We start from the raw sequence: 27,631 nt of genomic DNA, 5'->3' as shown, positions 1-27,631 counted from the left end.
TTATCCATACAAATAATTTACAGACAGAGAAATATGAAATTGTTTACTTACAGTTTGCAATGTAGCTGCTGTCAGATCCAATACAGTTGGCTGTTACATCATTAAACACAACTCTCCATTACTCCTTTCTTGTGCCTACACCTCTACCAGTCGTTAAGTGACTGAACGCCAGTGGGCGGAACCTACAGTATGATGCGATGATGTAAAAGTATCATTGATGTCTTACTCTAGAGGTGGTCATATGCAAATGTATTTACTTGTGTAACAAATTCCACAATATACAAATGAGCCATCTTTAGAGCTTGTTTACAGAAATAATCTTGTGCTATGCTAATGCTGAGTGCTAAACACAATGACTATCCTGTGATTGGCTACCATCAACTATGTCCTATCGATCTGCATGAGGGATAAATCTGCCTCATCAGAGACCTCTCTGCTAACCTCAGCTCTACCTGCCCATTGAGCTGACCTGAGCTCAGATCAATACTGCTGTGACCTTGAAACCAAATCCACAAGGTCACAAAGAGGGAAATTGACAGAGAAATCCTTAAGGGTGGCAGTGCTAACAGGCCTGGATTAGTGCTTGTGTTGCTGTCACTCTAACCACTAGCACATGCAAACAGGGCATTATTGTCGTCCGCCTGAATATGCAAAAGTGTCACACGCAGGATCAATAGCATTGAGCGTTCTATATTGCACTTCAACCACTTAAGGTATTTATGGATTCATCCACAGCCAACTACAAATACCCAAATAAAACAGCTCAATTACATTCCCACTAGGATCTTATGGTATGTTTGTCTAACTATGTTAACCAAAATGACTGAATTTTCAGTCAGTCAAAAATTGTAGTGATATTATTTTCCAGCAAAACCTGGAGAAAGTCCATTGTGTTCCTGTGTATCTCATTGTCATTTGTTCAGCTGCCATCTTTACTTATTGGCACTTAATTTTGGGAAGTTTTGGAATCATTCACCTGAGCTGTAAAAATACCATCTACTTCATACATTTGTGATTTATACTGTATGTTAATTGGGGAGGGAATCCTCAGAATATCCGGCTAATTTTCAGTGGTTGTCAATAGAGAAAGACAGAGGTACATCATCTACCAGCAGGGGCTAATTGAGCCATGCTCATTGAATTTCATTTAATTGGAATTTAATTAATTTGTCATAACCCCTACAATGTAAAAACCTGGACTGCAGTTATAATTAAAGAACCAGTTAAATATACCCATAAATCAGAGTAACCATCAGAAAAAAAAAAAAATAAATAAATAAATAAATAAATAAAAGAGATTTAAAATTAGAAATATGAATAGACAGAATGTTCCAACAATATTGCACCCACATAAACCTGTCTGCTTTCTAGCTAATTAAACATGCCCTCGTTTCTAGAAAACAGCTGAATCAGAGAAAGGTTGAGAAAACTAATTGGCATGCAGTGTGTTGTAAGGTACTGTTTTTCGAAATAGGTGTGAGGACTAAGTTTTATTCTTCCTCAATCAAAACTCCCACACTTCACAGGAAGACTGTGGACCAGATGTACAAAGTATCTTTTTTATGAAACAGGGATTTTGTAACATATGTTCACTGTGTAAATCTTCAACAGAAGAGAAATGTTCTTCCCTTCAAAAGTATGAGCAATCATGAGAAGTTGATTCTGAGAAGTGAGTATGTTGCATGTACATTTGAGGATGCTGCATTAAAATGCTGCCAAAAAGCCAACTAGAAATTTTGTCATCATTTACTCAATCTCATCTGTATGACTTTCTCTCTTCTGTAGAGCACAGAGGTAATTTATTGAGTATTGGGTTGGGTGAATTCAATACAGTGGCAGTACATTATGGCTCACTTTAATACAACCACAAAAAAAAAGAAAAAAAAGAAAAATAAATAAATAAAATAAAACAAACAAAAAAAGACTTATTTTGGTGAACAACAACCAAATAATTTAAGCAAATATAACAATACAATTCTTGGCTGAGACTCAGCCAACAAAGTAAAAAATACAAATAAAATATTAAATCATAGTTTCTTTATGTGGTGAATTTGGCAAATGATATTAATTATAAATATATACTATAGTTACTATAGTTCATTTATGTAAGTCAGGATAGAAAAAATAAATTAAACGGTGACATATTATACCCAAAAATTCTTCATACAGTGGCAGTAAAATTGATAAAAGTTTGGAACCAAAAATTATTCAGACACTTTGACCTGACCATGCTTTGCTTAAGTGTGTTATAGTCACCAGTTCCTGCACTGCACTTCCCAGCACTCCCTCTGCCATGCACCTGCACGTTATCACCATCACACGCACCTGAAGATCATCATCATCATTAACACTCATTTGGACTGTGTATATAACCACTCACCCTTCACTCATGTCTTGGTCAGTGATCGTTTGTATGTAGTGTTTGTATGTATCTCCTGTGTTCCTGATCTTCTATTGGATTCTCTAGTAAAGTTGGACTATTTGTCTTCTATTCCTCGTCATTTGTGTTTGTACAACACTAGAACGTAATGGATGAATGGGCCAAATTCATCACATTGGCTCAGGAGAGCCATGACTTTTTTGTCTATTTGTCCCGTTTTTTCCTTTTTGTTGTCAGCAGCCAGCTGGAGGCTGAGGAATTGAGGAAGTTGTACCGGATCGGGGCGAGCTACAATGGACCTTGTGTGCTTCCTGATACCACCGGCTTGAACTGGAGGGAGGCCATGCTGAAATGCGTGGAGTTGAAGCGGCCCCGCTCCGGAATCCCTCCGTACCCAGTTCCCAACCAGAGACCCTCCACCGATGGAAACAACGACCCCGCCGTGACGTCAGAGCCCGCGCCAGGAGGAGCGACCGAACCTGACATCACCCCGGAGCCTGAGGTATTTCCAACTGAGGAGAAGTTCGAGTCTGGGGTCCCTTTCAGCGGCGAGGGAGTAGGTGTCGAGGACGTCGAGCTGGAGAGAAGCCCTCACGCACCCGCCCATCACTGAGAGTGAGTCTGTTACAGTCACCGGTTCCTGCACTACTCTTCCCAGCACTCCCTCTGCCATGCAAACACATGGCAACACATTGTTTAACAGTATTTTTATTTATTGAAATTTAATTTTAATTAAATAACATATTACATTTAATTACATACTAATATTATGCATTATTATGCATTGTAAATTATGCAAAATTACAGCAGTTAAATGGTTCACACTTTCCTATGTTCTCCTTGCTGTCATATAGTGTTTCTCTCAGTGAATGGGACACAGATTTTACTAGTAAAATTTATGAATAATATATGTGTCAAATAATGTTCTAAGTCTTTTCTTTCTGTGGGGGAGACTACAATAATTTACTATGAATTAAATGGAAATCAAATTAAATACAATTCATAGTGTAACCAAAATACCAATAATGCCCAAAAGAAAAAGAAAAAAACTTAGCGTGTGACTTTTAACAGACCTTTTTCACACTTCCGGGTTTTTGGCTTCCGGAATGATCCACGCCGGGTAAAAGTTTTTCCGGTTACAGTGATAGATAGCCTCGTTTAGAACCAGCTCGGGAATCAAAGTCGTTTTACGAATTAAATGTCATGAAAATGTTTGACCGTTCTTGGTGAATTATTGGTGAGACTACAGAGCTCTCATTAAGAGCTAAATTTAATAAATAATTTGAAGTGATAGCAGTTAAACTGGTTATATTTTTCGTGTCTGTTTAGCGCGGCTGTGCATTATCGTGCTCCATGTGCTGTAAAGACAGTGCCTGCATCTCAATGTGCACACTATCCATCCTAAATAGTAGTCTATGTGACATTAGTAATATTCAGTACTATTTAGGGTGGATATGCACATTGGGATGTAGGCTATAGAGTGTTTTTAGCGACGTGCTGGGGAAGTGATCAGCTGGCAGCTCCCTTATCACGCAAGCCTAATCCTCTGATTCATAAAACAGAACATAAAACAGGTTTAGAAAACACTTCAGTCATCTCTCACTCATATTTTCCAGTCGTCATCATCTTAAAGTGTGTATTATGCACAGTATTGTGCTGTTGCAACATTAATGCAAAGACTGATAGTTGTGTACAGTGTGGTGTCTTAATTTGAATGGAAATTAATTATGTCTTAGTTTAATCATTTTTATCGATCAGAATTAGTTATAACATATGCTTGAATGTGGGATGTAATGATGCCATATGAGATTAACTTGCTATATATTTTTAAAACGTATTAAACGACAATAGGCTATCTCAGGACTTTATATCCCCCACTGAAGTATATATTGGGAGTTAATTTTCTTTTTTTTTTTTTATGAATAAATTATATAAATAATGTTCATTGTACGTAATACGATCGGGGAAATTGCTGAATGAGTAGCTGCGTAGCCGTAGCCTAAACTGTATGACAGCTGCAATATAAATCCACCTGCCGGTAAATTTGAGCAACGGCCTGAGTGGCCGTATAAGCTACAAACAAGTAGAAAATAATTTCTTTGTAGATTATACAACAGCAACTTGGAAAACAGAAACGGTAAGAAGCGATATTTGAGAAAAGAGCATATCAATCTAATAGCCGTAGACGCATAGCGGAACTAACTTTACCCGGCGTCACATGATTTCCGATTCTTGTGAAAAAGGTCTATTATAAACAAGCCCGAAATACACAGGTACTCTTATTTTGAAATGTCTGTACTATTGCAGGCTGATCCTTCAGATTCTTACAATCGTCTAAAAAATTTTAAATAAAGGCCATAAAGTAGACATTGTAATAATTCATCAACTTAAGTTCATTAGCAATCGCTTGGAATAAATATGCACTTTTCATTGATTGAGAATTATTATTATTTATTTTTTTTCTCCATTGAGAATTACTTTGAAGCAGTCTGAAGCTCTGTTGCGCGAGCTTGTAGAACGCACAACAGTGCCCCCTTGTGCACTTGTGCATTTTGCCCCCAAAATGCAGCGCCCGTTTGAATGTTAGTGGGAGTAAACAGTTCTGACGCACAGATAACGAGCAGGTACGAAACGACTAGTTAATCGATCGCGGATGGTTTCATTGTCTTGCGCGGATATAAAAGTATAAGAGGATAAAAATAATAGAAGCAAAAATGTGTCTCCGAATATACTTGGGCCGCCGGTTATTATACGTGGGCGGCCCGCCCGAAGTAAAGTCTATGTGTGGGAAGCACTGCCATCACACGCACCTGAAGATCATCATCATCATCATCATCATTAACACTCATTTGGACTGTGTATATAACCACTCACCCTTCACTCATGTCTTGGTCGGTGATCGTTTGTATGTAGTGTTTGTATCTCCTGTGTTCCTGATCTTCTATTAGATTCTCTAGTAAAGTTGGACTATTTGTCTTCTATTCCTCGTCATGTGTGTTTGTGCAACACTAGAACGTAACAAAGTGTTATCTGGCATAAATAATATAACGTTTTTTTTTTCTGACACAGTTTAACTCTGAGATCTTGTCATATTTGGTTTGACATATATATATATATATATATATATATATATATATATATATATATGTATGTATATATATGTGTGTGTGACTCTGGACCACAAAACCAGTCTTTTATGCCAAAAATCATTAGGATATTAAGATCATGTTCCATGATGATATTTTAAAAATTTCCTACCGTAAAAAAAAAAAATATATATATATATATATATATATATATATATATATATATATATATATATATATATATATTTATTTTGTGAGTGGATAATATTTGGATATTTGCACAATATTTGGATATTTTTGCACCCTCAGATTCCAGATTTTCAAATAGTTGTATCTCTGCCAAATATTGTCCTATCCTAACAAACCATACATCATACATGAAAAGCTTATTTATTATTTCATATGATATATAAATCTCAACTTCAAAAAAACTGACCCTTATGACTGGTTTTGTGGTCCAGGGTCATATTGACTATAAATTGTCTATTTTAAAATCACAGTCATATTCTTATCCATCTTATCTGTTTATTAGATCTCATCCACAATAAATGAATCGCAGCTCAGATGACGTGTCCAACAGTAATCTTGATTGCAATATTTATGTAATTTACTTATTAAAGAAGTTGACGCTTTGCTGAAACTACATTCCAAAACCTGATTCATCATTAAAACGACATAAGAGAAAATATCTGGGTAAAGGCAGACTTGATTTGTTTGGTTGACAACTCCTCAGGGTGACTGAGTGGCTGCATCTGGATTGGGCCACTCATTCTACAATAGAGCATATGGACAGGCTCTGCAATTTTCCTGTCACTTTAAGAGCAGGTAAGTAATAGGTAATTGGGCGCCCATTCATACTGCCTGCCCCCTTCCTCAAATGAACTGTGGGCTTGTAAAGACCAGTGGAAAAGTCAGGTTAAATATAGTACGCTAAAATGCTCAAAGTGACTCATGGATAATCAGCCGACGCAAACCTGCAGTAATTGCTTTCTGGTAGAGTCATTTGGCAGGGTAAAATCTATTTAGGAACCAGATATGTCTTTTTTACAGGAAACAGGGAAAACATGCCTCTACGCAGCACAGATATTAGCTGACTGCCTTTGTAGCGGTGGCTGGAGGACGGAGCCTTTATCTAATTGTGCTGCTTTAACACACACATTAATCTAGCGTGTCAGAGAGGGTACGCTTGTACTGCACTAATAGAAAAGGGAATAACCACATTTATTTCAGTAATAAGCCATTAGCGTCCTGTGTCCTGGCCATGGAAGGGAGTGAGCTAATGGGTTTGTCTGCTTGCTGACTGCCATGCTGTTTATCAGAGCGAGGTTAGAGTTTGCTCACTACTACAATTTTATGTTATACATAATGAACTGCTGTTTGGGGAATAATCTGTGGAATTCTGCAGAATAGATATAAACATGGTAAAATGTGTTAAGTGGAGCTGAGATTATGCTGTAATTGGTTAAAATTGACTAAAATATCTATAGTCAACATGAAATCAAAACTGACCCATTTTTTTTTCCATAATTCATTTATTACTTCATTTGAGAATTTATTTATTTATTTATTTATTTATTTATTTTTTGCTGAATTAGTGCATAAAATTGGATAGTTTGGGCCTGTTGGTTATATAAAGTATATGTACACACAACAAACATAATTGTCTTATACTCAGCAGTGCTCCTTTCACTGCTGAATCCTCAGTGCCACAGCTAAAGAAAATTATATTTGTGTGAGTTTGCAGTCTGTATTAAATGTGAGGCATTAAAAAGACTAAATAATTATTGTAAACAATGGCAAGATACAATGTTATATTGAATTGTTTTCACAGGCTGCATGCAGAACTAAACATGCAGTGCAACTATTCTGATTCAGAAACACATGACTCTTCTTTCAATGAATAAACATACTGCGTGAAAAGTGTAGCTTGATGCATGAACAAATTACTACAAATTACAAATTAATTTGAGCCGGTTCTTTTCAGTAAATCAAAAACATACTGCACAGCCAGTATAGTCCGATTCATGAACAAATGACTCTCATGAGTTTTTATTTTTATAGTGAATCAAAAGCATACTACCTAATTCCCAGCCTGAATTCCTTCAAAACCTACCTTACCAGCATATACTGTTTTTTTCAACAGGGTAGTGCACGTTTTGTGACAGTTTCAAAGTGAAATGTCAAGTGAGTGGCGCTAAAAGCGTGTTTAGTTCAAACAGATGAACATGAATATGGCAACGTTTTATTAGGCTATGTTGGAGTTGGTACGTATCAGCACAGTTCTGATTTGAAACGTCCAGTGAGTGGACTTAAAGCTTAATGCTCCATCACGTTTAATAACTCATACCTACACTAAACCCTAAACCTACCCGATAGTGATAACAAAAAGCAAATGTGACATAAAAAAGTAATTGTATTTGTAACCATGACATTTTAGCTTGTTTTTGAACTCTTTGAGCTCTTTTACCATGACACATCTTTCACGGGATTCATACCCAAGATTCTCGCATCGCAAGTACAATTCTGTACCAGCTGAGCTACTGAACAAGCTTGTTACACCAGTAAAACTGGAGATGGGTAAGTGATGCAAACTCCAAAATATATTAGTTTACAAATCATGCACTATGGCAAAAAGTGTTTTGACGTCATAACATTATTGTGCAAGGAGCCGAAAACAAGTCTTTATTAATCCATAATCTGGCCCAGTAATCATAATTGTGCTTGAAATTTATTAAAAGTGCTTACTGTTTTACTGCCTCTAGTGTTCATTTCTGATAGAAACTGCAGTGATATGTACGTACTGGTATGTATTTTGCTTTTTGCAAAAATGGTGACACAAGAACATTTTTCCAATGAGCCTGTGTTGCAGCCATTCCAGGCCTGGTCACTACTCCTTGTGTTCTTCCGGAGCACCTCCGTGGGACTCGAGACCGGTGTGGCGCGCAGGTGATGCTCATTAGCAACTCACGCCACCGGCATTGCCCTTTAGGCCCCGGCCTGCTTGCCTCAACAGTATGTCAGATTAAAGTTGTCATGAAATCAAAATTGACACTATTTACTTTGTTAGTGCATATTACTAGTCTTGTGTTGAACAATTAATCCGCGCAAGTTAATACGCATGTGGTAATCTTTAATCAAAATCTGAAAAGTTACTTCCGTTCTGGAATGGCGTTCCTTCTCTGATGATGTCAGTTTGACAGCTTGGGGTGAAAACGCTTAAACCACTCCCCTCCAACCGTTAGTCTGCTATGAGCAAGAGATGGAGAGGATGGAGAGCGCTAAGGTAAAACCCTGCCCTCTATTCAATATTCAGTTTCACTTGGAAATACGTCACAACACTGGAGAAAAGTTGTTTACAACTTCCAGTCCACGGGGACTAATAAAATGTGTTGCAACCGACAACCCATGTTGACCAAAAAACGCACAAGGAGATGTGCAGAACTTTCCAATTCTGCGGAAATCTATACATTTTTCTGCAGTCAAAAATTTCATGTAGAACTGCAAGTGACACAAGTGACTAAATGATGGAAAATGCATGATTAATGGACAACTGTGCTCATCAAGCAATTTCATGGGGTCTTTAAGTCATTACATAGGAAAACATAACTTAATAATCACATCATACAAGAATTAACAATATACCTTACGTATTACACTAGCAAACTGATGCAATGTGTCATTTCGTTTTGATATATGCGGCACAGAATCTTTAACCCCCTTGGCATACTATTATCGATATTGCCTTTTCTGTCTTAGCTTCTCGGAATCTCTCGTTTTTCCATTAGCAAATTCAAGACTGGTGCCAACAATATTCAAGAAATTTAAGACTTACATTGCTCATTTTTGAAAAATGTAAGACCCACAAATCCCTGCTATGAGTAAGATAAGATCATTCTCTCTATCTCTGCTTCTCAGCTCGCTGGGCTGATGCTGCCTCGCTGTAGGCAGCACAGGTGTATGAGGTGGGGGGTCGGAATAGAGGCACTAACACTAACCCTGCTAGCTTGATTAACTGCCACTCACATATGTGGACGGTCTTAACACCGTTCAACGCTCAGATTAATAAAACAGCCTGCAACCTCAGTGGAACAACATGCCTAAAGCTGTTACAGGTGGTTATTAGACGCTTGCTTAGATATGATTAAAAAAAGTTTTTCAAAGTTGTACACAACTGGTCAAATGTTTGAAATAATTAAGAATTTTTTAATAGTTTTGAAAGAAGTGCTCACCAAGGCTTGATTTATTTGACCAGAAATATAGTAGAACTGTAATATTGTGAAATATTATTAGAATTTAAAACAACTTTTAGCATTACTCCAGTCTTCAGTGTCAAACGATCCTTCAGAAAGTATATATAAATCAGTCATTTTAAATTGTAATAATATTTCACAATAATACTGTTTTACTGCATTTTTGATCAAATAAATGCAGCCTTGGTGAGCATAAGAGATTTTTTTTTCAAAACCTATATTTTACTGCCCCCAAGCTACTGAAAAAAAGTGTGTTGTTTAAAAAGGCATTTAACTAACTGTGCTAGAAGTGCCCAAAAGACAATAAGGTTGCGTAAGACAAACCTCAACAGATTGTGCCCTGAAAATTACTGACAGAAACTGGTTTAAAAGTCGACCTCCCTGAAAGCCAATGAATAATTCACACACTGTTTGGAACAACATAAAGGTAACTTAATCATAAGAGAATTTTCATATTTGGCTGAACTATTCCTTTAAGCATTTGTACAGAGCCTGTTGTGAGGAGGGATCAGAGTGATGTGACGAGAACCTCGCTGTTACCACGGGTGGAAAGAAACTTCATCAAGATACACACATGAAAACACACAAGACTGAAAGAAAGCAGAAGTAAAAGAGAACAGTGCAAAGAAGAAAACTTCCTCCCCTCCCCATGCGGAGGGATCATGGACTGCATGAACAGAGAGAGTGCCTGTAGGGCCCGTTCGGCTCAGTGCCAGATCTCACTATACTAATGGAGATCTGTCAGAGCCTAGAGAGAGGAGCAGCCAGAGAAGATGCTGATGAATGAGGGGGCATGGATCACGGCAAGGTCTGGAGTCTTTGAGAATGGGGGATGTGTGAAGTACTGTAAAAAATGGAAGGAAGATGAAAATGTATGATAGATGATGCCCCCAGCCAGCCTGCCAGTGTTCCCAGAGACAGCAGGAGCTGCAGGCACCGGTAGTGGCAGGAGAAGACCCCACTGCAGGCCCATGTTATCATGAATCACTCTTCCTCATCGTTGCCATCTGCTTCCCTCCTCCTCTTCCTCCTCACCGTATCCATTTTCAACACAAATCATACCCTGCAATCTGTCTGCTCCTCTGCCAAAGCCAAGGAAACATCTGAGAGGGTGAGAAATATGGAAACCTCGGCTGACAGAACCGTGTCTGTTTGATGAAACATTGAGACAAAGAGGAAGCTCGTAGAGCGGCACCGTCTCCAAGCAAAGCGAGGCTGGTGTGTCTCTGAGGCGTCTGACGTGCGATGGAAAGAAAAGTGGCGTTAGCATATGCTGCGAGAGTGCTTCCTCATCCATAACTCCCAGTGTGGTGAACGACAAAATGAGCAACCGCCACATAGAACCATTCCCACCAGGAAGTGCTTCTAAGAAAATGAATAAAAGCATTACCGTACCGCTCCAGCTCCCCTGGTTAAGAATTAGATATATGGGGGTGTGTGGCTCAAAGGAAAATTCAGAATTGTTGTGAAAACAAATCTCAATGGGTGTTTCACCTAAAATATTGGTACCCAAAATAGATTTACAGGCCATTGGAGAACCTTTTTTAAGTTCATTTTAAGAACATTCCTATCAGGTGTGTAGGAAAAATCTGAAACGTGTATGTGGGGAAGCTCATGAATATTAATTCGATGATGTAATGTCCAGTAATGCCCAGTAGTCCTAAATTATGTTTGCTGAACATCAGGTTAGTAGGTGCTATCCATAGTAAGGTTCAGAGTTATTCTATAATTTGCTTATAAACTATTCAGACTGGTTTGTGAACCAGTTCAAATAATTAACTGAAAATAACTATTAGGATAAATTACTAAAAGATGGGGTGTTTTATTTCAATGACCACTTTAGACATTCTGCTACACTAAGTAACTTTGCAACTACATGTCTACTAATACTCATTAGAGTATTAGTAGACTTTAGGGTTTGGGTAAGTAGAACAAGCTGATGGAGTTGCAGAGTTACTTATAGTCAGTAGAATGTCTGTTGGCGGACCATCAAAATAAAGTGTTAGCAGATATTAAGCAGACAATCTACTACTACTCTAATGATAGTTAGTTGACATAAAGTTGCAAAGTTACTTATAGTTAGTAGAATTACTAAATTGGACCACTGAAATAAAGTGTTACCTTTATTCTTTATTTCACATGGGAACTTTCCATTGATGTTTGGACAGAAGTGTCATGTTTTACCATAGATTGTCTACAGTAGATGAAGTGGATCTCACTGGCACTTAACAGCACAGCTATTATAAAGAAAGGTTCTGAATTCACTAAATTGTGAGTTAATCTTTCTTCCAAAACCTAGTTAGCTGCCTAACTAGACAGGGGTGCATTTCCCAAAGCGAACTATGGTCGCAAGTTCCTTCGTTACCAATAGAGTTCAATGGGACATATGGCCATAGTTGACCTAGATGCTGTCGGTAAACGCACCCCGGCATTTAAAGGCATCACAGGCGCACAACAAATTGTTCCAAAAGGTAGGTACAATAATTATGATCCATCTAATTATCTAAGGTGCCTAATTTGTGGCCTAAGTCCAAGTCAGAATATCAAGTATGCTTCACAGAGTAGGAAAGCCCAGAATGCATTGCTATTAACAAAGATAAAATCTATCCAAGATGGTGGAAAAAGTCAAGAGAAATTTATAATATAATGCACTCATATTTAATTTCTAGACAGAATTTTTGAATAGATTTTACTAAACATTTCTGCCTATTTACATGTTTTATGCTTATATTGTGTTGTTAGCTTAGCAACATGCTAATATCAACATGTTTTTTTGTGTGTGTGTGAGATGCTGCACATGTAGAGCATTTCAAATTAGTCACATGAGGTTTCATTTAATTATGCTACCCTATAGGCACGTTGATAGGCAGTAAAACAGTTTTTTGGGGGGCAGCATTAGTGAGATGGACAATGAGAGCCAACAAGATAGCAGTGTGTTTTAGTGGGAATTCCTTCTGTCTGGTCGTCCATCAGTCTAGACTCCCTGAGGCCCTAAAGATAGAAATATTTCACCAGACTGACCTCTCAGAGCAAAAACGATTCTCTGTGAGGTCAGCAAGCTTTCTTGCACTACTTTTGGTTCAAAAGATGAGGTGTCAGAAGTAACAGTTCTTCAGTTCTCACTCAACTCAGCACCCAAGTCCTGTCTGGCTAATAGGCTAATAGTTATAAATGCAGCTTAACAGGCTTACCGCTATGTCCTTAATACTAATCAAGCAACAATATTGACAAGGTAAAAGGAAAAACAGAGACTATGTTCTTTATTACTGTTTACTTGAATGTTGAAAGCAAATAATTGAAAGCAACATTCCTTTATTTATGTTAATATTCAACTTCTTAAATAACAGTGTGTGTTTCTTAACATATTATTTTTTTTCTGTGGTATTTATATTGGGAATCGTAAAATGAAAACTATTTGCAAGGCTCAATATGTTTAAGCCACTTTACAATCTATAATTTCCTGTCACTTCCTTTTAACCTTAATTAAAGCTTATTTGCAGATCTTCGCTAATATGGTATATGGAGAAAATTAATTACTTGACAACTTCAGGGTGTGAGAGAGATAGAAATGGAGGAGCGAAGGGGGAAATATGACAGGAGGATCGAGGGAGGGTGCAGAATGAGGAAGTGTTTCAAAAATCTGTTCTCGCAGGGACAGCAGTTGTCACAAAACCTCTCAACCCTCTCTCCGTTAGAGCGCATACTATAATGAGAGAATACAGCAGGTTAATTAGCAGAAAAAATATGCCTGTGTATGTGTGTGAAGACTTCTCCTTAGAACCCGTCTGTGGCATCGGCCAATGCCAGTGCTGTGCTCTGTATGGCTCTGATAGTGTGTGCCACAACCGTGTGCCCAGAGGCCATATGGCCCGCCTATCCCCAGGTGTCAGTCATGAGGTTGAGTACTCCCCATTGGTCACAATTAATAGTTCAGTACTGAGCTGCCTGTGTTTGCACAGCTGAAAGAAGCTGAAAGATGTTATGGATAATAAGCAACATTTATTTATGTCAATGTATTTAAAAATGAATGTGTTCTCACCCCTGAAGTAAAAAGTAACCAAAAACATTCACCTAGTGCCAAATGTAAGAGAAAAAATGCCTTGTTGGTTGGTTCTTTACTCAAACTTGCTCTTTGTCTGAAAATACTTTCCTTTTATGCTGTTGTCACTTAAAGGGCACCTATTATGCCCCTTTTTACAAGATGTAATATTGGTCTTGGGTGTCCTCAGAATGTATTTGTGAAGTTTCAGCACAAAATACCCCACAGTTAATTTATTATAACCATTTGAAAATGTTATTTTTGGGGCCTGTTTTAAAAAGAGCTGTTTTGGTGTGTACCACCTTAAATATAAATGAGCTGCATATCCCCGCCCTGCCTTTGGATGAGGGCGTAACTTGCATACCTATGGCAATAAACAGTCGGTAGAAGCAGAATGGCTGAGAGTGAGAGACCCGCTGTTTTGTATGGCATTCAGCCGTAAATGTTTGAACCGGAATCAGACACAGATGATGAAGAGACTCCGGCAGAAGAAACACAATTGAGAATGGAGCAGGACGTCTCTGAATGGTTATTTGATACATTTATGTACTTATAGAGTTTTAATCGCGTCCCCTTTGCAATTATGGATGTGCACACACACACACACACACACACACTGTGATAACGTTCGCGCAATTTTTTGAAACTACAAACACAAATACTGTGATAACGTTTGCTAAGTACAAACGAAATTATATTTATGCGAGGGAACGGTTGCGTCATGTTGACATTACTTGTCGTACAGGTGCTTATGTGGCAAATGTGAGAAGATGGCTACAGAACCAGAAAATATATGCTGCAGGGAGATAGAACAGGTATTAATTTATTTACATTTCATTCAATTCAAATTTATTTGTATAGTACTTTTCACAATACATTGTTTTAAAGCAACTTTACAGAAAATGAATTTCGAAATGTGCATATAAAAATACAATTAGTTAATACAATTATATAACATTATATTGTATACTATATAATATAAATATAGTTAAAAACATAAACATACTGATACTCCTGTGGTGTGTTTGAAGCGTCCTCATTGACAGTTGTGTACCAACACTGCATAGCTGTGATGTTTCTGTCTGCACGCCAATATCCCTCGTTCTACAGCTTCGTGTCGATGTGCTGGCCTTTGTATAAACATAGCAATTTTGATGTCTTGTCTTTACAGAAAACATACACAGTTTTTAATACAATATCTTTAAAAAATATATATATACGTGTGGATACACACTATACAAACAAGGTTTAAATTATATACATAGACATTCTACGACGACGACAACAACTTTAGACACATTTGTTATTGAATTGGCTGACATCGACTGAAATGACTATTTGTTCAAAAACATTAAATACACTTACTTCTTCTGGAGGTGACGTTGGATCGCGAACAGTAGGCAACGATCCACACTTGAGGATTAACTTTGAAGCAAGACCTGCTTTGAATTGACCCTCGTTCTCAAAACAGTCAGTCAAAAAATGATTCGCGCAAACATAAACGTATTTTGGAATTTTGAGTGGCGCCTTTCCTTCGTAAATAAAATCCATCCACTGCGTTTTCAGTGGCTCTGATGTCGGAAGTAAGTGAAAACTACTATGTTCATTATTACATCCCACAACAGAACACTTATGTTTCTTAGGAGACATTACCGGCTGTCGTTGAAACAATGGAGGATGGTTGACAGATCACCGAGGGTGGGGTCTATGCCAAAACCAGATTGTCAATCAAACCACGTGGGTGGGGCTTAGCGCAATTCTACGTCACAGTGAGAGCAATCTTAGAACAGGGCGTTCTGAGACAGTGCTGATGAATTATTGAGATTGTAAAAAAACCACTGGGTGGATTTTTCTCATTCTAGGGTGGTTTTGCTCACACACTGCCAACACACATTTATGGTCAAACACAAATTATGTAAAAGTGAATTTTGCATAATAGGTGCCCTTTAAGGTGAGCAGATTATTATATATTTACCAAAAAACTATTTGGACATTGTTTTAGTAAACTCAAATTCATTCAGGATCCATTCTGGTATGTCCTGTAACTGCCACTTTTCACAATATAATCAATTCACAATGGGTAAAATCAAGTCCTGTCCCGGTTGCAAGCAGGAATTCACATTTACTTTGTACATATCCAAAACCAATAATAATACCATAGTTATTTTTGGTAGTCTTTGTTTGGTGTACAGTATATGATTGAAAAGGACATGGAAATGGAAAAATGAACAAATGCTGTAAACAGGAGGATGGAGTTTGGAGTAGTGGCAGCCAAATCTTTCTCTCTCTACAGCAGTAGATTTGGCAAGAGGCAAGTGGCCATAAAGGGCTTTGATAAAGTAGATTCATTACCCAATCTGAAGGGCAATCTGACATATCTGCCAGAGAGAGAGATAACCGGATCGGACTGAAAGAGAGAGCAAGACAGAGAGACATCTTTGATGTGCTGGAGGCTTTATTCTCTCTCCCACAGTTGCTGAATCACACAACCAACCAAGCAAGAGACGGACAATATAGAGAGACTCCCATAAACCCTCTGAGTAGACTGCCCACAGTCATACAGAATCACACACACTGCCTGCCTCCTGCATCTCTCCTCCTGCCCATCTATTGGCCTGGCTGTCTGGCTTCTTGCTTTGATCGATACAACTCCCCACATGCTAATAGTTTGATGCATTGGATTAAGGCACAGGTATACTTCATTTTCTGCGTTCCACTCCGTCTCCTTCAAAGTATACTCCGTGAGTGCGGAAAGATGCTTTCGGTGTGTGCGTGCTATCTAGTTGGCTTTGTTTTCAAGTCACAACATGTGCTGTTGTACGCGCACCTTCCGCGCAGACATCTGCGAACCCTTCAAATGACAAAAATTAAAGTCGTGGAACGTGGATGGCCGAAGTTATACTTTGGGCTTTACTCTTATATTACTCTTACAAATTAGATGTACTGTATACAGGATGATGTAAAGTGTGGGTTAGAGGCATTTACAGTCAGTTCTGTTTGAAGTCGACCAGTATAGTCATTTCTGTTTGCTCTCTTTTGTGTTGAGGAAGTCTAAAATCAAACCATTTAATGTCACTTCCTGTTAAATCCAGTCTACTATAATCCCCAAGCCTATACTAGTATGGTATGCAGTGAAAACTATTTACTTGACAGAACTTTAAATAGTAAAAGAGTAAGATGCAATCAATGTGTTGCTTTTGTCTTTTCTGTTGACCTTCAAACCATTTTGAGCAAAATCAGAACTGCATTAAGCACATGATGGGCCTGTACAAATGAGCCTAAATGTACAACCAAAAAGTCGATACAGATAAAAATGCTAATGTAATTTCCGCTTTGCAAATGTTCGGCATATCTAAAAATATTTCACATTCATCCAGCATAATTGTCACATTTTTCCATCTCTTCTATTGTTCCTGGAAGCGGCATTATAATGTCATTAGTGATTGTACGCAGAGCTCCGCACTTCCGTAATCAATCAGCCGCAGCTGCACGCTGCAGTAATGTTCCCTGCATTCATTCATTATTCTTCTGCTCATACAGACAGCAGAGAAATAACTTTGAAAAGAAATATAAAGGGTGAGATCTGACATCTGCTCTGAGTCCTTACTACACAAATATTAATTTTGCAAAAGGAGACACAATTTGCTTGCTCTGGACATTTGAGAGCATGCACCTGGCAAGACAGAGTCCAAACAGTAATCTGCAGAATAAGTATTTTGTGCAGTGCAAAAACATCTGAATAATTTGCTTTTATATAGAGAGATGAATTGCAACGAACAAGCATTAATAATGTTGACATTATTCTCTATTGATCTGATAACATGTGTCCATGCAGAAAGAACAGTCAGATTGTGTGTACATTACCGTGACAGAACAAGTTTGAAGTCTAATCATAAATTCTCTCACAAAACAGTCTGATCATTAGTTCACCCAGAGAGAACAGTCCAAATATGCACAAAAAATTCTGAATCTATTCAGACAGAACAGTCCGATCTTAGGGTTGTTACTTGACAGAACAGTTTGTGATTTATGTTGTAAAACAGTCTGATCATCAGTTAATAAAGTCTGACAATGAATTATATCAGACATTACAATCGGATCATGAGTTAATTCACACAAAACAGTCCGATTATAAGTTAAATCAGACAAAACAGTCTGATCAAGCGTTCATTACTTCAAATAGCAGCTTGATCATGATGAGTTAATTCAGACAAAACAGTCTAATAATGAACTAATTCACACAGGACAATCTGATCACGAGTTCATGCAGAGAGTACTATAGTGTTTTTTTTTTTTTTTTATACACAAATCTGATCATGAATCCATTCAGACAGAATGGTTCGATCTTGAGGTCATTACTTGACAGAACAGTCTGATCATGAGTTTATGATATGAAAGAATAGCCTGATCATGAGGTAATTCTGACAAAAAAAAAAAATTTGATCATAAGTTAATTCAGACAAAACACCCCAATCATAAGTCTGATTATGCGTTGATACAGGTCATATATACAGGATATGACAGAACAGTTCGATCAACAATTTATTCAGACAGAACAATCTAATTATGAGTTCATGGCATGACATAATTTGATCACAAACCTATTTAGACAGACTAGTCTGATCAAAAGTTTGTGGAAACACAGCAAAACTTTTTATTAAGTCAGGGGCAGACGTACAGTATTTGGGCATTGTAACTTGTCTCATTTAATATAAGATAAACTACATACAGGGGCAACTTCCATCATTTGGCTCTAGCACAAAGCTCTCTTCTGCTCTTCTTTCCCCTTATCACGCCACATGCTTGTTCTAATATTTGGAGATGATTTTTCTCCTCTTGTGTTGCCGCAGCATTATCCGGCCTGTCTGTGGGTTTTATTATCATATTCTTCTGCTTTACAATCACTAAACTCCATCTGTTGAGCCTGCTGCAAGCATACCAAGTGTGCATGCCCGTATGTGTGCAGAATGCTGATAGAAAAGACCAGTGCCCTCCTGGTGTGCTGGGAAGCCCTTTACAGTCATACACACAAGCACACTTTAATTAATATTTGAATGGAGGTTTTGTAAGATGCGTATGAGGGTTGGCCTGCCATATGAGGTCCAGGAAGTCAGAGTGCCCAAAATTGTGCCAGTGCTGTCTGGAGCTAAGTGCAAAACCAGGTGGCTGCATGAAAATATAAAACTGTTCACAGTCCCCTTTAGAGAACAGACAGGCAAGACTCACTCTACAGAGAGATTACTGAGGCAAATAAACTCAGCATTTAGTCAACACAACAGCGAATGAAAGCAGAGGGCAACAATGAATACAGAATGTCAATAGTTGGTCAGAACTGAATCTCTAGATTTGACTAAACCAAATTTTGCATTGTTGCTTACAAACATCTCAGAGAATGACCTCTGTATGACCATCACACTATATACAATTTTTTTTTTTTTTTTAAACAAACAGATTTTAGCCTTGTTTCTTTTTGTTATATGAAGGCCACCTTATAACTTTCGATCATCCCTTTAAAATGTCATTTTGCTATTTTTCAAATGCCTTATGTATAGATTTTATTGTTTTACTCTTTACCCAGACTTTTAATCTATGAAACTATGAAAATCAATCATTCATAAATTAATGAGTACATGTTTAAAACTATGGTAATGTAAAGTTAAATAAAAATCAATCATTGTGTGAAAGTGACATCGATGTTTAAAAACTATGATTGTCTCAAACTTGTTGTAAGGGTTTTGGGTGAGAGCGAGGACTCAATTTGCAGGTAAAAGGGCTTTATTTTAAATGAAAAATAAAACAAAACAACAATAACTACCCCGTGGGGGAAAACAGACTTGACATAAACTTGACTAGACTTGACTTGGCTGCACAAGAGGGAAACATACGATGACGAACCAGCACAGGACTGCAAACACAAGGAGAATGGCTGCGTCTGAAAACCTAGGTAGCTGACTTGCTGCCTCGCTGCCTTATCAAGCAATGACTTGTAAGGCAGCGTTTGTGCATGAAGGCACCTCATGAAACTGATTTCGGACAGACTTCTGAGGCAGCATAAGAGTTTAATGATCTACAGCAATATAGCGCGAGCTTTGGTGAGAACTAAACAAATATTTAATTACTACAGTAGTAATTACTCACTAGAAATGACATCAAAAGTGGAAAATGGTTGTCAAAAATGTACATTTACTCACAAACTGGCCAGCAAATGCAACTTGCGGACGCCATCTTTATTTTTCTAGCTCAACTGTCACAGAATTGAAAGCACAGGATTGTAGGATATCAAAGGCATGCCTTCAAAAATCGATCAGATGAAGGCATCTCAGGAAACAGGAAGTGAAGCTAACATTTGAAACTGCGTGCTACAAACTGCGTGCTACACAAAACAAGACAATACAGGAGTGCCTGGCCAATAAGAACCGACCAGGCGCTAAACAAAACATGAGACAAGAACGCACGGCAAGTGAAAGAACACTCGACCGTGCGCTCACAATAAAAGACAGGACTGGGAGCGCGAGTCCGAATCCCGACACGAAACTGAAACCAAACTAGACATCCAACCGCTACGCTCCCAAACATGAAACAAGGCATGCAGACAAGAGAGCGCACGGCTCGAGAACACTCGAGACCGTACGCTCACACAAAGACAGGACAAAAACGGGAGTGTCAGAGCTCTGCCACAAAACCAGGAAATAAACTAGACAGAAGTGACAGAACCCTGACACTTGTGTCATAATTTTCACCACAACAAACAATTTTGTCCCTATATATATATATATATATATATATATATATATATATATATATATATATATATATATATATATATATATATATATATATACACATATACATTATAAAATTAGTGTGCTTACTAAGGTAAGTAAAGAGCAACCTAACTTTGCTTCTGAACCGACAACAAGTGGCACTGGCAAAGGATCTACGAAAAGAAAGACAGTCTTAGAAAAGGCTACGATGAAAAAACATCTGGATCAGAAAAGAGCTAAAACCAGAATTAAAATTGGTGTTGCTTTTCCATGCTGGAGACAACTGCAGTTGTCAAAGGGTCTGAAAGATGATGCCATGGTTGCAGTATTTCTTTTGGACAGGTCGGTACATGGTATGATTCGATTTTGATGTGTTTTGATAGTAACGCATAATGTAGCTTATGCAGTTTTTGTACCTTTATGAATTAGCTTAACGACAGCAGCACCCAGTGTTTAATCTGGAAATTTTTTTTTTTTATGTTTTCAAAGTCACTCACTGTACTTTAAAGTTTTCTCACCGGTGAATGACACATGATGTAATCCAGCGGTTCCCAAACTTTTTTTCCTGCGCACCCCCTTCTATGTCCCAACCGGGTTGGCGCACCCCCAATCCCCACTTCAAAAAAAAAAAAAAAAAAAAAAAAAACGCAACAAAGCTTTGTTTTATCGCCATATAAAGACTCATGTTTAATCATGCGCAAATAACCAGAACATGACAATAACATGACAATAACAACATCAACAACGTTTCAATATAATGCAGCAAAGCTATGCACAAGCTTCCACTTTTAAGAGGACGAGTGACAGACACAGGCTCAGTGTTTACATGGACAGCAGTAATCCGATATTAATACGATTAAGACAATACTCTGATTAAGAAAGGACCATGTAAACGTACTCGGTTACTAACGTAACCTCGGTTCCCTGAGATATGGAACGAGTACTGCGTATGGGGGAAAAGTCTCCCTTTTTCCCCGCTACTGAAGCCTTTTCAATAACGCAGTGTAACTGCACCGTCATTGGTTCACTCATAGACAAGTTGTTGAACCAATGGCGGCGCGGCTCAGCTGCGCGGCCTATGAGAAGAGAGCGCGCGAACATTCCCGCCAAAAGGGTGTTATATAAGGGTGTTATATATATGTGCTATATAAGCGAGCGTTTCGCCATAGGCCATCAGGCCATATCGACTGAAGCGACGACCTAAGCCGCAGCCTCGTGGCACGGCAAGTAACGCAGTACTCATTCCATATCTCAGGGAACCGAGGTTACGTTAGTAACCGAGTACGTTCCCTTTCGATATTTCACTCGTACTGCGTATGGGGGAACGAATTCAACCGCGCCGTGCCACGGCTGGGGAACGACAGAACTTGACCGGACGCCATTAGGGGGGACCAAGGACAAGTGAAGGCCGAAGCCGCCATTACCCTGTTACACTACAAAGGAGAGAACTCCTGGGTTTGTGCAAAGAGCGGAACACCTAGAGGGCCGCAAATTTACACTGAAAGGACCCGAGCATGTAAGGTCGGAACGTCCAACTGGTAGAATCTGACAAAGGTGGACGGCGAAGACCAGCCGGCCGCTTCACAAATGTCTTTGATTGAGACTCCACTGGACCAGGCCCACGACGAAGCCATGCCTCTAGTGGAATGGGCCCTAACTCCGATGGGGCAAGTAGCGCCCACAGAGGAGTATGAAAGAGCTATAGCGTCAACGATCCATCGTGATAGACGTTGTTTCGAGACTGGGGACCCTTTGGTGCGACCACCGAAACAAACGAATAGCTGATCAGACTGCCGGAAAGGCTGTGATCGCTCAATGTAGACGCGTAAAGCCCTAACGGGGCATAAAGTTTCCAGCTCTGGCTCGTCCGATGAACGGGGAAGCGCAGAGAGTGAAATCACTTGTGCTCTGAACGGCGTTGAGAGCACTTTGGGAACGTAGCCAATTTTTGGTTTCAAAATGACCATGGAGTCGTTTGGACCGAACTCAAGGCATGCAGGGCTCACCGAGAGTGCCTGCAGATCGCCAACTCGCTTTACTGATGCCAGAGCAAGTAGTAAGGCAGTTTTGAGCGTTAAGGGTCTGAGGCCCGCTAGACGCAGTGGCTCAAAAGGAGGACCTTTAAGAGCTCTGAGGACCACGGAGAGGTCCCAGGGGGGAATGGTGAGGGGACGAGGAGGATGCAATCGCCTAGAGCCCTACTGATTGTCCAGCAATGGGCAAGTGAAACGCTGCAATGGCTGCTACGTAGACCTTAAGCGTAGAGGGGGCTCGTCCCAACTCTAAACGCTCCTGGAGGAAGGTCAGGATGGAAGAAACATCACATCCTTCTGGGTCGATGTTGCGTGTGGAAAACCAGCTAACAAAGACCGACCACTTCTGGGCGTAGAGGCATCTTGTAGACGGGGCTCTCGCCTGTGAAATGGTATCTAGCACTTCCTTTGGAAGGTCAGATGATTCCCGTCGAGAATCCACTGATGTAGAGCCCAAAGCTCCGGCTGCGGGTGCCAGATTGTTCTGTTCGCCTGAGAGAGGAGGTCCCGTCTCAGGGGGATTGGCCATGGGGCTTTTGTGGAAAGCCGAAACAGCTCCGAGGTCCAAATCTGGCTCCTCCAGAGTGGGGCCACTAACAGAACTCTGTGCTCGTCCTCTTTGATTCGCCTGATAACCTGAGGGATCAGGGCGATCGGAGGAAAGGCATAAAGAAGGGTATTGGGCCATGTGTGGGCCAATGCATCGTCCTCCTTCGAATAATAGGTTGGGCAATGAGAGTTGTCTTCTGAGGCGAAGAGGTCCACCTCCGCTCTCCCGAAGAGCTCCCATATAGTGAGAACCGTCTGGGGGTGGAGCATCCACCCTTCTGAGGGAACGTTGTTCCGAGACAGCATATCTGCTCCCAGATTGTTCTTTCCGGGTATATGAGTCGCTCTGAGCGACCGAACCCTTGGGGATGCCCATTCCAGAAGGCTTTTCGCCAGAGCGCATAAGCGGCTGGACGAAAGACCTCCCTGGCGATTTATATAGGAGACCACTGTCATACTGTCCGACTGGACTAAGACGTGGCCATCCGTCAGATGAGCCCGAAAGGCATGGAGGGCTCGTGCCACTGCCAGCATTTCGAGACAGTTGATATGTAGGTGGCTTTCCTCGTGTGTCCACGAGCCGAAGGCCGGACTGCCCTCGCACAGAGCGCCCCAACCCGAGTTGGATGCGTCTGTCGAAAGTACTGTTCTTCGTGATACCGCCTGAAGGGGTACTCCGAGTGTGAACCAAGTGGGGTTCATCCAGGGCTTCAGGGCTGCCAGACAGGCCTGATTGACCTTGAGGCGCAGGCGACCGTGGCGCCAAGCGTAGGGAGGTACCCGAACCTTCAACCAGTACTGCAGAGGCCGCATGCGAAGTAGGCCAAGCTGAAGAACTGGAGAGGCGGAAGCCATGAGCCCTAGAAACCTCTGGAACAGCTTCAGAGGGAGGTAGGCTTTGTTCCTGATGGAGGCCGCGAGCTGCTGAATGGCCAGAGCGTGCTCTGGCGAGACTACTGCCGTCATACGGACAGAGTCAAAAACTGCGCCCAGGAACGGGATACGTTGAGTGGGAAGCAGCGAGCTCTTGGCTGGGTTGACCCTGAGACCCAGGCACTGTAAGTGGCTGAGAAGCACGGATCTGTGGTGCTCTAGTTCTGTGCGCGAGCTGGCTAAAATGAGCCAGTCGTCGAGGTAGTTTAAAACACGTATTCCCATCTGTCTCAGAGGGGAAAGGGCTGCGTTCATGCACTTCGTGAAAGTGCGAGGAGCCAGGGAGAGCCCGAAGGGGAGGACAGTGTATTGGTAAGCCACACCCTCGAACGCGAATCTCAAGAATCGCCTGTGATGGGGGGCTATCTGGATGTGAAAGTAAGCATCCTTCAGATCCAGTGAACAGAACCAGTCCTCGTGGCAAATCTGCGCGAGGATCTGCTTCAGCGTCAGGACTTTGAACTTTCACTTCATGAGGGAAAGGTTCAGTAACCTGAGGTCCAGAATGGGTCTGAGACCGCCGTCTTTCTTCGGCATTAAGAAGTAGCGGCTGTAGAAGCCGACTCGCTCTCTGGGAAGGGAACTATTTCTATAGCCCCCTTTCTCAACAGGGTTAAAACCTTGGTTCGGAGGACATGTGCGTCGTCCGCTTGTACCGAAGTCTGAATGACCCCGCCAAACCGTGGAGGTCTTCTGGCAAATTGGAGCGAGTAGCCCTGGCTTATGACCTTCAGAATCCACTCTGACACGCCGGGGATGGCTTTCCAAGCCTCGGCCCGGGTGGCGAGAGGGAGAATAATATTGGATGACGGCCCGCTTAGAAGGGGGTCGAGCACCGTATTGGGTGGAAGAGGAAATTTGCTCTTTTGTGAAATATTTAAAAATGGGTCGCCGTGAAAACGGCGGTTGGTGAGGGCGCAGCACATGTGGGCCCTATTACAGCAGGTTGTGTTTCTCCCGCGCCCAGATATAAACGAGGCGGAGGGGAGTTTGCACGGGAGCGTTTTTGGGGGGGTCCGGCCGCGGCGGGACCTGCCCCAATCCTCTTCCTTCTCAGACTAGGATGACTTAGGAGTCACAGGGTCCAGCACAATCCTGGGCCGGGGTCCCTGGCGCCTGGGGAAGGAGGAGCGCTTAGAAGAGCGCGAGCGCTGGCGTTGCTCCTTGGGCGGTGCTGCATGGGAAGCAGAAGGGGCGGGCTTGGTCTGCTGAGCCGGCGCAGGCCTGGGGCGGCTAGAGGCAGACGCGGAGCTAGAGCGTTTCGGCAAAAAGTGTCTCATAGCCTGAGAGGACTTCTGCGCCGCAGTAAAGCGTTCTGTGAAACCCTCCACCGCGGGTCCAAAGAGTCCTGACGGGGACACGGGGCATCCAAGAAGGCCGTCTTGTCCTGTTCCTTGATCTCCGTCAGATTCAGCCATAGTTGGCGCTCCAGCACAACAAGGCTGGCCATTGACCTGCCAATAGCCTGGGCCGTGGCCTTCGTGGCCCGCAGGGCTAAGTCAGTAGCGCTGCGGAGGTCCTTAAAGGCAGGCGCATCAATACCGGTCTCGTCCAGAGAGCGGAGGAGTTTGGCTTGAAAAATCTGAAAGATGGCCATAGAGTGAAGTGCTGAGGCGACCTGGCCTGCTGAGGCGTAGGCTCTTCCTGCTAGGGCGGAGGTGGTCCTGCAGGGTTTGGACGGGAGGGCTCTCTTGGCTTTCCATCCCACGGCCGCGGGAGGGCAGAGATGAGCGGCCACTGCTTCGTCCAGGGGCGGCAGGTGTTCGTACCCTTTTTCCTCCGCGCCGTCCACGGCGGTGAGGGCCGAGCGGTGGGTCATGTGTAGGCGGGCAGAGTAAGGGGCGTGCCACGACTTTGTCAGCTCCTCGTGGACTTCGGGGAAGAATGGGGTGGAGCGCTGGCGAGGGGCCTGGCGGAGGCCTGGAAGAAACCACTCGTCCAAACGGCTCCGCGATGGCTCCTCTGGAGGAGCCCAGTCGAGGTCCAGTTCCTCTACGGCCTTAGACAGGACGCGGAATAACTCGGCGTCCATGCCAGTGCCGTGATCAATAGGCTCCAATGAAGGCAGGGGGCGGGGTCATCCGGCTCGCCAGCCCACGCTTCATGTTCAGAGGCTGCCATGGATAAGGAGTCGAAGAGCAGCTCCTCATCCGATCCACCGAAGGAGACGAGGTCGCTCGCATCTACCGAGGGACGCTGGTCTGGGCGGGAGAATGAGACGGGGGTCTGCTCTCTGTGGGGAGAGGGCGAGGCACGCGGGTGTTGGGCCGACGTGTGCTCGCCCGTCTCCATGCGCTGAACTGTTCTGCCCCGCGGTCTTTTCCTGGCAGGCGCGGGAGACGGGAGGGCATGAACAGGGGGGTCGCTCTCGGAGAAGAAGGCGGCCGCGAGCGCAGAGACGCTAAACTCATGCGCTCACAGTGTGGGCATGAGCCGCCTGCAAGCGCGTCATCCGCGTGGGCAATGCCTAGACATCCAACACACTCCCCGTGTCCGTCATCTTCGTGCAGCGGGGCTTTGCACGTAGCACAGTGGTGAGGCATTGAAAAATGCCGGTAGCGCCGTGAAAACGGCGATTGGGAGGCTCTTTAACGGCGAGGTCCGGGCTCGTAGCGGTGAAAACCACTGGAAAGTTGCTCTGAGGCGCGGTAAAGTAACCGCGGGAAGACGCTCTCAGGGCACGCCGGACATTCCCTTTTGGCGGGAATGTTCGCGCGCTCTCTTCTCATAGGCCGCGCAGCTGAGCCGCGCCGCCATTGGTTCAACAACTTGTCTATGAGTGAACCAATGACGGTGCAGTTACACTACGTTATTGAAAAGGCTTCAGTAGCGGGGAAAAAGGGAGACTTTCCCCCCATACGCAGTACGAGTGAAATATCGAAAGGGAACAGCGATGTTTTATTACCTTATTCCTACTAAAGTCATACTCGAAGTAAACACAAATCGAATTAAGACAGGTGGAGTATTCCTATTTTAGTCGCATTATTGGAGTGCATTGTAGACAGACATATACACACCTTAATCACACTATTAACGTCATGTTGGAGTTTTCGCCACATTTTGCCACAGGACACATAATACACACGGCAGTGGTCAACCGTTTTGACGGCAAACAAGAGAGCGTCAAGCAAGAAGGCACAAATCAAATTCCTCTCACCTCATCTCTCATCCAGTACCTCTGAGTTTTGTCACGGTGGCATGAACAAAAGTTGCCGAATTAAAGTACAGGAGGCCTGATGCTGGAGAATTTGTATCCAACCGTTGTCTATTTACAGAGCCCCACACATGAGAGAGAAAATAAATAGTAGCCTGGGCTAAATCGTGCTGTATAAATCGAGGGAACGAATTAGTAAATCATGAACACAATTTATTTATTTATTCTTGCATGTCATGTGCGGGCTCCGTATATATATTTGCACGTATTGCATGTCAAATAATTAACTGCACTTGAAGCTTTTGTAAGATTAAAAATGAAAACACCCAAAACTATATATGGCACGAACTGTGTGGTGATGATACGTGAAATTCTGTAGAGAATGTTGGACAGCGTGCCGTGGGGACGTAATGACGTTTGCCATTAATCGATCTATGTTCTAT

This window comes from Megalobrama amblycephala, linkage group LG19 (genome assembly GCF_018812025.1).
Source record: "Megalobrama amblycephala isolate DHTTF-2021 linkage group LG19, ASM1881202v1, whole genome shotgun sequence".
Lineage (NCBI taxonomy): Eukaryota > Metazoa > Chordata > Actinopteri > Cypriniformes > Xenocyprididae > Megalobrama > Megalobrama amblycephala.
Note: the sequence above shows the minus strand (reverse complement) of the source record.